Below are 11,402 nucleotides of genomic sequence, written 5' to 3'. Positions count from 1 at the left end.
ATTATTATTACATATGAGTTATACAGATTATATTATTATGAATTATACTGATTATATATTACAGATTATATGTTATTAAATATGAGGTATGCAATTAGTGTGTTTTATCTTACCAAATTCATAAATAGATAAAACATAGTTTGAACTTCTCTACTGTATATTTGTTCTTTCTCTTCTTCCTTATTATTTTCCTCTTTCCAACTTTCCTACTTTCAATTTGTATCTCTCCCTCTATCACATACTCCTTTTATTTTTTAGATGCCACCTATGAGAGAAAACATGCAATATTTGTCTCCTGAGTCGATTTTGCTTAGTATGATGATCTCCAGTTCCACATAGTTTTCAACAAATGATATGATTTTATTCTTTTTATGATAGAATAATATGCCACTGCAGATTTGTACATTTGTTATTCATTTATTTACTGATAGACACCTAGGCTGTTTTCCATAATTAGTTATTGTAAACTGTGACATAATGAACATAGATATGCAGGCATCTCTATAGTATATGTACTTTAATTCCTCCAGGAATGTACTGAGAAGTGATGTGGCTGGATCAAATGGTAGCTCTATATTTAGTTTATTGAGAAAACTCCATGCTAATTTCCATAGTGACAGTACTAATTTACATTCCCACCAACTGTGCATAAGTGTTTCTTTTTCCCAGAATCCTACATATACACACACATATGTGCATGCACACACACGCACACACACACACACACACACACACACATTTAATGATAACCATTTTGACTGGGATGAGATGGAATGTCAATGTAGTTTTGATTTTAATTTCCCTGATGGCTATAGATACTGTATATTTTTTCATATACTTATTGGCTATTTGTACTTCTTTCTTTAGTATCTGTTCAGGTCATCTACCCAGTTACTCACTGGGTTATTTTGGTGTTAAGTCTTTTTCTTTTCATTTCGTTATGTATTCTGAATATTTTCTGTTAGACAGGTGTAGCTGGCAAAGGTTTTCTCTCATTCTCTAGGCTGTCTCTTCATTCTGTATTGTTTTTATTGCTGTGAAGAACTTTCATCATGTGATGTAATCCCACTTGACTCTTTGTATAACTTTGTGTGTTGTTTGACTCATTTGTAAGAAATCGTTGTCTATGCCTATAACTTCTAGTGTTTCCCGTATATTTTCTTCTAGCAGTTTCAAATTTCATTTCTTACACAGGTTTTGATGCACTTTGAATTTAATTTTGAACAGCATGAGATATACGATCTAGTTCCAATTTTCTTTTTTTTTTTGTTTCAGTTTTCTACATATTAAAATCGTTTTCCCAGCACCATTTTTTTTCAAGAAGCTATCTTTTCTCCACTATGTTCACAAGAATCAGATGGCTGTAGTTGGATGGGTTCATTTCTATGTCCTCTATTCTATTTCATTTGTATGTGTTTCTATTTTTATGCAGTACCATGCTGTTTTGTTACTATGGCTTTGTAGTATATATGAGATTATATATCGTTATACCTCCACCATTGCACTTTTTGCTCAGCAATGTGTTTATTTTCAAAATATTAATTTCACTGATCCATGATTGTGTAAGACCCATCTTCCAGTGTCATCTTTAATTTCCATTTTTAATATATTATAATTTTTCTTACAAAGATCTTTTATTTACTTGGTTAGGTTTATGGTGAGGTACTTTGCTCTTTTTGAAACTTTTATGTGAAGCATTGTTTCCTAATTTCTTCCTTGGCAAGTTTGATTTTCCTGTGTATAAAAACCCCTAAGTTTTCTGTTGTTTTTGTTTCCTGTCACTCTGCAAACAGGAATAATTTTACTTCTACTTTTCCTATGTGTACCGTTTATTTGTTTCTCCTGACTAATTGCTCTAGCTAAAATTCCAAGTATTACACTGAACAGGAGTGTGAGAGTAGATACCTTAGTTTCATCCCTGATTTTAGAAGAAATGCTTTCAGTTTTTACCCACTGAGTATAAGGTTGGCTATGGATTTGTCATAGGTAACCTTTATTACATTGAGGTAAGATCTGTATATGCTTAGTTTATTTGAAATTAGAATTTTGTAGCAAAAGGATACTGAATTTTGTCAAAGGTTTTTTTAGTATCTGCTAATATGGTCACATGATTTTTTCTCTATTCTAGTTATGTGATGTTTTATACTTGTTGATCTATGTTTAATGAACAGTAATCTCTTAGCAGACATCTTTCTTTAGTATGCCTTATATGTCATACATACAGAAAAATGTATTCCCTATTGTACTGGTGATCACATTTTATTGTTCAAGAATCTATTGCATATGTAAATTCTAGTGATGCTGACAAAGCAAGTGAAGAATATCCAATATTCTTTTTTTTGTTTTGTTTTGTTTTTTTGTTTTTTTCCTGGTACCAGGAATCGAACTCATGACTTTGCGCTTGCCAGGCAGGCACTGTGCCGCTGAGCTAAATAACCAGCCCATATCCAATATTCTTGATTTAAAATAAAACCTTCTATAAATATAAATTGAAGGTTATATATCAGTTCAAATAACAATATCATAATTTATAGGTAGAGACATTTTTAAAGACATAACGAAACAAAAAAATATACTTATTAAAGAAAGTATTATACAACTTGATATTGTACATGTGAGCCATCACAGTTAAATATTACAGTGTTCTGATTGACTGAGTGGGAGAAATATCATCAGATTCCCCTGAATAGGGCTTACTTCTTAACAACACATTCAACTATAATTTAACAATGGGTTAAACCACTGATGAGAATAGCACCTCTATGATCCAATCACATTCCAAAGGTTCTACATCTGAAAACATGAGACATTTAAGCTATACTAATCTGCCCCTGGCTGTAAAAGGCTCATGTCCATCTCGTTATGCAAAATGCATTTAGTCTGTCTCCAAGAGTTGTCAAAGTCTTTATAGTTCCAGCATTAATGAAAAGTTCAAATCTAAAGTCTCTTCTGAGATTCAAAGCAAACTCCTACTGGTTCCTACTGAAAATAAAAAAGATATTTAACTACTTCAGTATACAATAGCATGTTAAAAAGGAGTGGGGGAATAAGAAGGCGTTGGAATAAAGCAAGACTGAAAGCCAGGAGAGCAAATATTAAATGTTATAGCTCCATGTCTGGCACCCTGACAAGTTACAGTGAGATATCACCTCCAAAGGACTTGAGCATACCATCCCTACCTTTGCCAGCTGCAGCCCACATAGCTTCTCATTTATGTTGGTTTCACTTATAGCCTGCATCTTTCCTCAGCAGCTGTTGCACATTCCTGGAATTTCCAATTCTCTGAGGTCTGTGGTATAACTTTGGCTTCAGTCCAATAGATTCATGCATTACCTTCTCAGAGATACATTGCCTGGCCTTCCAGACCTTCCTTTGAAATAGGGGTAAAAACTTCTATGAATACAATTCTTGTAGTCAGCATGCCTGAAAACCCAATACCACATAGTGGAGGCTGAGATCTGTCACCAGACTAGGCATTGGCCTGTTCCCTTGGACCACGGTTGCAAAAGACTCCAACTACTTGGATGGCTGAAATTACAGAAACATTACCCTAGGCAGCCCTAAATGAATAGGGCACCCTGGGGTTCTCTTTTCAAAACAAAGTCCTCAAAGCAAAAGTGTTAACTCTTGCTATAACTTATAGGGATATGTCTCCCAAAGCCTCATGAGCTCAGAGGTGGGGCTTTGGGGAGGTTGCTGGATCATGAATATGTGATACTGGATTAGTCCATATATGGATTTGGCATAGTTTGGTGAGTGGATGATGGATTTACTGAAGAAGGAAGACCCACTTTGGGTGTAAGGTGGCACCAACCAATAGGTTTGTAGCTTAAATGGAATAAAAAGGGAAAGGAGGAAGTCTCACTGTCTACTGTATGCCATGCTATAAACTGTATCTCTTCTTCCTTGCCCCTCTGCTATGTTGCCCTGACTTTGAACCAGCTCACTATAGATTGAAACCTCTAAAAACAGTGAATTAAAATAAATCTTCCCTCCTCTAACTTGTATCAGGGAGTTTTATCCCAGCAACAAGAAAGTAACTGAGGCAGCCCTTACGACTGTGAAGGGTGGAACTTGGCCAATTCTAGAGATGCCTTTAAACCATCTTTCCTATTGTCTGATGCTAACCTGATGCTTGGCTTCTTTTAATGCTAATCTTTTCAACAACCATGTTTTACCATGGCCTCAACTTTGAGCATTTCATTTCTGGTAAAGGTATAAACTTTTCACAATTTTGGCTTTAACATCTGCTTCTGACTTTCACTACAAGTCTTGCTAAAAGCATCCAACAGTACCCATGGCAGAGCCTGAACATTGAGCAGCCATGAAATTTTCTCTACTGGATCAATTAGTTCACCACTTTTAAACCCAGCCTCACAAAAAGTCTTAGGGTATGAACAAAACTGATAGGTTCTTTGCTAGAATCCCTCTAGTCCATTTTTCATTCTCATCTCAAATCTGCTAAGATTGGTCATTACTCTCTGCATTTCTACCAGCGTTCTCTCTTCTGAGCTCTGACCAGTAATACTCATCAAGCTCTGCTTATAACATTATAGGGATTCTCCAGCCTCCATCTCATATTTTTTAAGCACCTCTTGTAAACCAGTGCTAAAAACTTCTAAATCACATAACCAGGTAGAATCATGGCAACAACACAACTTTTCTAGTACCAGTTGTCTGTATCCATCACTTTCATCACTGGAACACAGCACCAATCATGTACAATTTAAAGGAGGACAAGTTTGTTTTGGTTCACAGTCCATGGTGGTCTAGTTCAAAGGCAGAAATTATACGGCAAAAGGACAGGGCCAAAAAGCTGCTCAATCTGTGGCAGGCAGAAAGTAGAGAACGAAGGAAGGAACCAGGAAAAAGAATACACTCTCCCAGCTCACATTCCCAATGATCTGCCTCCTCTGAACAGACCACACCTCCTAACAGCACATTCAACTAAACTCAATAATACATTAATACACTGATGAGACTAGCACCCACATGATCCAGTCGCCTTCCACCAGACCCATCTCTGGATATATGAGACTCTTTGAGGCATTTGAATCTAAATCATGACAGAAAGCAAAGTTTTGTCTGGGTGATAGTTATTCTTCACCTTACATTCCATAATTTAAATAACTTAAGTATAATGTAGTTATGGCTACATTATATGTAGTTAAGTATTATAAAGTAGATTGAGTACTATAATGTAGATTTAATACTTAAATACCAATATTAAGTGAATCAAAATTATGTTACATGGTATAAGAATATAAAGGAAAAAAGATATCTGCTTCATCTAGGGACCTTATGGATAGGTATGGAGAAAAAGACATTTGCCAAATCAGTAGTGGTATAAGAGGTACCGGGAGATGTGTCCATCTGCTTAAGCAAGAAAACAACATCTGGTACAGCACCTGCAATTAGAATTACCATTTGATTAGGCTTATGATAATCCATTGTAATTTGCCAAGATCTAGTCATCTCTTGCATAAGCCAAATAGGAGAATTAAAAGGGAATTTAATGGGAACAATCACCTCTGCATCTTTTTGGTCCCTGATGGTGGTACTAATCTCTACAGTCCTTTCAGAGATCCAATACTGCTCCTGGTTTAACATTTTTCCAGGTAAAGGCAGATCTAATTGTTTCCATTTGGCCTTTTTCACCTTAGTAGTCCTCACTTCACAGGTTAGGGAGCTGATGTGGGTATTCTACCCGCTAATAAGTATATCTAACCCAATTATGCATTCAGAGACTGGAGAAATGACTATAGAATGGATTGAAGGACCCATTGTGAACTAAACTTTGGCTTAAACTTCATTGATCATTTGAGCTGTAGGCTCCTACTCTTCCTGGAGGGCCATATTGAGGTTTCCTTATTTTCTTGAATCAGCATTAGTTTAGAACCAGTGTCCAGTAGTCCCTAAAATACTGCATCATTCTCTTTTCTCCTATGTATGGTTACCCTAGTAAAAGATGATAGGTCCCTTTGACAAAGGATGGGAGGAAAAATAATGGTATCTCGTTTTGATTGTGCAGAAGTTTTCTTTCTAAAGGGAACCTGACCTATCCTTTACTCAAGGGCTTCTGTGTCTGCAAATTGGTTCAAGTATGCAAATTGGTTACAGGGTTGTTATTTCCTATTGTTATTCCTTAAGGTAGGTATTTTTTAATTTGTCCAGAAATTTTTCTGCTTATATGGGTCTGGTAAAAATTTAATAGACTTTCTAGTTTTAGAAATATCATGATTAATTAGGCTACATGTTAGGTCTACAAAAGTCAGACCACTCTGATCATTTCTTTCTCCTACAGTCTATTATGGTAATTAGACCCAATTTGCCTTTGGTGGCTGAGTGCTGGCACTTTGTAATCCAATTATACTCATTGGATTTATGTTTCCTAATCAAGTGACTACAGTCCCCATCATAAGTTTGACATGAGAGAAGACCAATGACAGAGTACTTCAAAGATGCTGGTGCTAGCCTCACAAATCTATATCTTAAGGTGTTAGTGAGGGTAAATTTTCTGGGTCCTCCAAGTGTAGAAGAATGGATTTTATCTGGAAAATCTACCCTAGTATTTCCATTTCTGCAAGCTTTTGAATACCCTCATCAAAAATAAATCAAGCATATTCAGCTTATTAACAATTGGCTATCTTTTGATCCAGGTTTTAGCCAACAAACCAAATAAACTATTAGCACCTTTGTAAATTCCACTACCTATGACATTGAATTCAGACTCTCAGCTTAATGAGGCCATATCAAAAAATTCAGTGTGATCCAGATTTATGTTTCTTCCACAACTCCTCACCCTTAAATCTATTACCATACCTGTTCCACAGAACTCTGTTTGTAAGAATTAGAAAACTCAAGAAGTTCTTTAGGAATTTAACAATGTCACATGTGTACCTCACCTTTAGGAGTCTTTTGAAATTTGACCTGGTTATAAACCTAGAGGAAAATGGGTAATTAGGATGTCCAATTCCAGACCCCTGACCAGGATTCCCATGCCTCAAATAATTTCTGATGAATATAGAAGCATAGATGGCTAGTTTCTGTGCTGTATCTCTCATTATGTTAGACTGGTTATCACAAGAGCCCCCATTCTCCTTTAGGAATAGACACAGCCTCTCCCTTTTTTAGTTTTCAGGAGGTTAACTATAAGTTTGAATTTTTGGTTTTACGATTTTTTAATCTGATGTGAATTATTTATCTAAAGACACCACACTTTATTTATGAGCATGCAAGCTCTAGTTTTATCCCTAAGAAGATTCAGGGGTCTGTGTATTTGAAGGACAGTTTCAGCTAAAGAATTTAAAGATTTTTTTTAGCTTCTATAACTGATGCTGTGGTTTTTCAGCCTCACTGAACCACAATAATGACATGGATCAATAGCGGTGCAGGGGCTAGTGGTCACTCAAATTTTCACAAGGCTAGAACTAGTGACAATCGCCCCAAAGGTCTGCAAAGCTTGCCCACTCTATGCCTACAATAACTCTGGCCAGCCCAAACCACACTCATTGTTAGAACCTGTACAGAGGAGAGAAACATACCCTGGGGAGGAGTGGCAATTAGAGTGTACCCACATGTCACCATGTAGGGAAGTTAAATAAATATTGGTTTATAGGTTTGATAGAGGCCTTTCCTATCCATTCAGAAAAGGCTATGGATGTAGTCAAGGTCTTTCTCAAAGAAGTCATTCCCCAGTTTGGACTACCCCACTCCCTTCAGAGTGACAATGGAGCTTCTTTTACCTCACCAATAACTAGGTAGTGGCAAAGGCTTTAGGAATAAAGTACCATCTCCATTCTTCATGAAGAACTCAGTCCTCCAGAAAGGTTGAGGGAGCCCACCAGACCCTAAAATGAACTCTGGCAAAACTCTGTCAAGAGACTTCTGAGACATGGCTCCAATTATTGTCAATTGCCCCCATGAGGGGTCAAAATACCCCCCAAAACTGAGATAAATACGAATAAAGGAATATTCATAAATTAAAATTCTAAACCCAATTGTCCTTTAACTCACATAAGCAAATGTCTAAAAGATAAAATATATGAGTATTCCAAACTAACACACATTTTTCCTATATTTGTCAATCAGAAATATATTTCAGATGCGTGAGATGAAATATCTATTGCTTTCTATGTCTACAGCACAGCAATAACGGGCTTGGGGCTTGGGCACCTTTCTTGTAGTCGTCTGATGTTCTCCATTTTTAGGGTAACTTGAGGAAACTATTAAAAATAAATTCAATCAACATGAATGAGATGGTTATAAATGTATATGATGCAGATAAAACATGAGTTGCTTGTAATTGAGCTAAAATATTAAAATACATTGGCTCAGTATAAATTCAAGTAGTAGGTAGCTAAAATTTATAATGTACTTGGGTCTATTAAATATATATTTTAACCAAGGAAAAATTGAGAAAAAATTCTTAGTTATTGTACAGAGAAAACAATAGACAAGGATATTGCATTTATAAAACCAATTTTGATTGGCTCATAACCTGGATGAAAAACATGTCACCAATTTTAAAGACATCCTTACTCTTAGCCACAAATTTAAATTAGCTCACTGTTAAGCCATGTGAACAAAAAGCATCTGGGCTAATATCATGAATGTCCATTTACCTATAAGCCATTTCAAATAGAACTTTTATAGGATTACATATATTCAACTGATACACAGAAAAATATATATTAACCTAAGTCATGCATACCCTTCACATTACCAGACTTTAAGACTTTTATTTGCAAATTTTATGAAAACCTTGAGCTTAGCAGTTTTTACCCTCAAATGTTTTCAGTTTGGTTACCTTTGAATAAAGGGTAAAGGTTCCACCACCTCCTAATAGTGCACAAGGCTGGCACCAAACTTTCAACGTATAGTCTTAGGGGGAACATTTAAAATTTAAATGATAATAAGGTGCTGGGATGGTGGTAAAATTTGAATGTGGCACTGCATGATTAGTTCACCAGTACTGCATATTATTTATATTTCACGATGAAAACAAGCTGCAGTTAGCTACTATAGAGTTAGGAAGAAACAATTTTGTGCAATTAGTAATTAATTTTAGAAAGTACTTTGAAGCACTGCAAACTGTTCCAGTATAAACTAGTACTTCTGCATTGTGAAATAACCAAATACAAAGAAATAACAGTGAGATCAGAAAATAAAAGGACGAAGGGCAAAGGCCTGAGAAAGCAAAACAAACTAAACTAGAGACAAGGTGAGATAAGCCTCGAGAAAAATTAGAGCACAAAAGGCAAAGAACTGACTGAATCCACTGATGGGATCCCTGTCAAAGCAGTAACAGAAAAAACTATTTTTGCATGCCCTCTCCTCCTTTGTCTGCCCTCCAAAAAGCTACACAGAAACTTCTACTATTAGGCCCTTCCTTGGCCATTTTTGTCCTCTTTACATCTAGTGAGGGCTTTTCTTTGCTTTTTTTTTTTTTTTTTTTGGTTTTTCTCCGGTACCGGGAACCGAACTCACGACCTTACGCTTGCCAGGCAGGCGCTTTTGCCACTGAGCTAAATCCCCAGCCCCTCTTTGCTTTTGTTAATAAACCTCATCCAGCACTATTCCCCCACTGCTCACTGTTCTGTCTTGTCTTTGTTTGTTGCCTCAGAACAAAAACCCAGGAGAGGGAAGATGAGGCCCACATTGGATTGCAAAGATAATAAATTCTGTCTGGGCTCTTGGATTCCCACCATGGAACTCATCTCTACAGAGAGGCAAGTGAGGCAAAACAGCTGGATAACGCATATACTCTTTCTCTGTCCCTTTGTAAAAGAATCTAAAGAACAAACCAAAACAATGACAGTATTCTGACAATCAGTTAAAAGTTGTCAGAGTGGCTGCTACCCCTCATTCAGAGAACAGGTTCCCTAGAACCTCCTGGTGAACTGCCCACTGAATCCACTGGGGATATTAGCCAGACTGGATTCCTTTCTAGAGGCAGATCCCTCGTTGTATGGAGCTGGCCAAAGCTGCACTGGCAACAGTGAGACTCTGGCTGGGACTATTCTCCCCTGGGTTCTCAAAGGCTATCCCATGGAAGCTGGGTCCTGACAGCCCAACTGGGTATCCAGCAGAGAAATCTCCATTTAACTATCATCCCACCTCTACTGCTCTGTGAGGTGACAGGTAAACTCTCTTGGTGCTCTTCATGCATTCCCTCTTCCAGGGTAATGCTGGATTCCATCAGTGCCCTCTCTTAAGCCTCTATTAACTACTAATCAAACCACGAAGTTGGGTATTTCTCTCTTTGATAGGGTGACAGGTACCCTACTCCTTCTCCAGATATGTCTTGACAGATTTACTAGGCTGGGAACACGTTAGAATCCTAGCCCACCCTACTGTCCTTGATGTTTGGGTCTCCACCTTGACTTTCATAGGATCAATATCTAACAAATAACCCCCTAGATTACCTGAGAACTGTTTGCTAGGACAAAGGTCATAGTCAAGGGAAAGTTTCCCCACCTCCAGGGAATTTTATCATTCCACCTCACTAAAAGCTAGCATTGCTCAGGGAGGAGAGTTAATTTTGAAACTCACACAACTATTTCCTTCCACCTCAGGAAAATAAAAACAAAAACCTAGTACTACTCTAAATAAATGCCCCTGGGCACCCCATCCCTCTCTCTTGGAGGTTGGGCTAAGGCATATCATTATGAAGGCTGTGTAGGGCCTCAAAATTTATTCAATCCAAATCCATCTATCCACTATGAGGATCAGGCCCTGGATACCCCCTCAGAACAATGCACGGACACTAAACCCAACTAATTTCAACCTGCCCCACAGAGCAGTGATCCACTCTCTTGCTATCATAAACAGAGACAGAAAAAGAGCAAGTAACAAAGGATATAGGGTGGCACCCTATCTCCTAACCTCTTACCACCCCCAAATGCTAAAACTCTGAAGGACACTTATTACATACTGTCCTATAGGCTGCTTGCTTCCGGTAGCAAAAATGTACTCTAGTACCTTTAATACAGAGGAACAGCTAGGAAAAGCAGGTTACTGTAGTAAGCTTAATACAGGGAAACAGCTATCAAGGAGTAATTTACTGTAATAACTCTAGTTCAAAATAAGATAACCATCCAATTCCCTAAACAGTCCTTGTTTTCAGTGTTAAAGGGTTTCTATTTCTCCCTTTTTCAACTCTCACTGGTGTTAGAGTTACAAGGGATCTCTGTGCTGATTGGTCATGCCTAAAGTATTTCTCACTAGTCTATTTATAGTTATAAACCTGTAACAGATTATTTTACCTCCAATGGATAACAAGGATGTGGTATTTTTATACAGTGGAGTATTACTCAGCTATTAAAAAAAAATAAACTCGAGGCTTCTGTAGGTAAATGGATGCAACTAGAGACCATACTCCCAAGTGAAATAAATCAGAC

This window comes from Chinchilla lanigera, unplaced genomic scaffold (genome assembly GCF_000276665.1).
Source record: "Chinchilla lanigera isolate Chin_1 unplaced genomic scaffold, ChiLan1.0 scaffold00018, whole genome shotgun sequence".
NCBI classification, from domain to species: Eukaryota; Metazoa; Chordata; class Mammalia; order Rodentia; family Chinchillidae; genus Chinchilla; species Chinchilla lanigera.
This window is presented reverse-complemented; position numbering follows the sequence as displayed.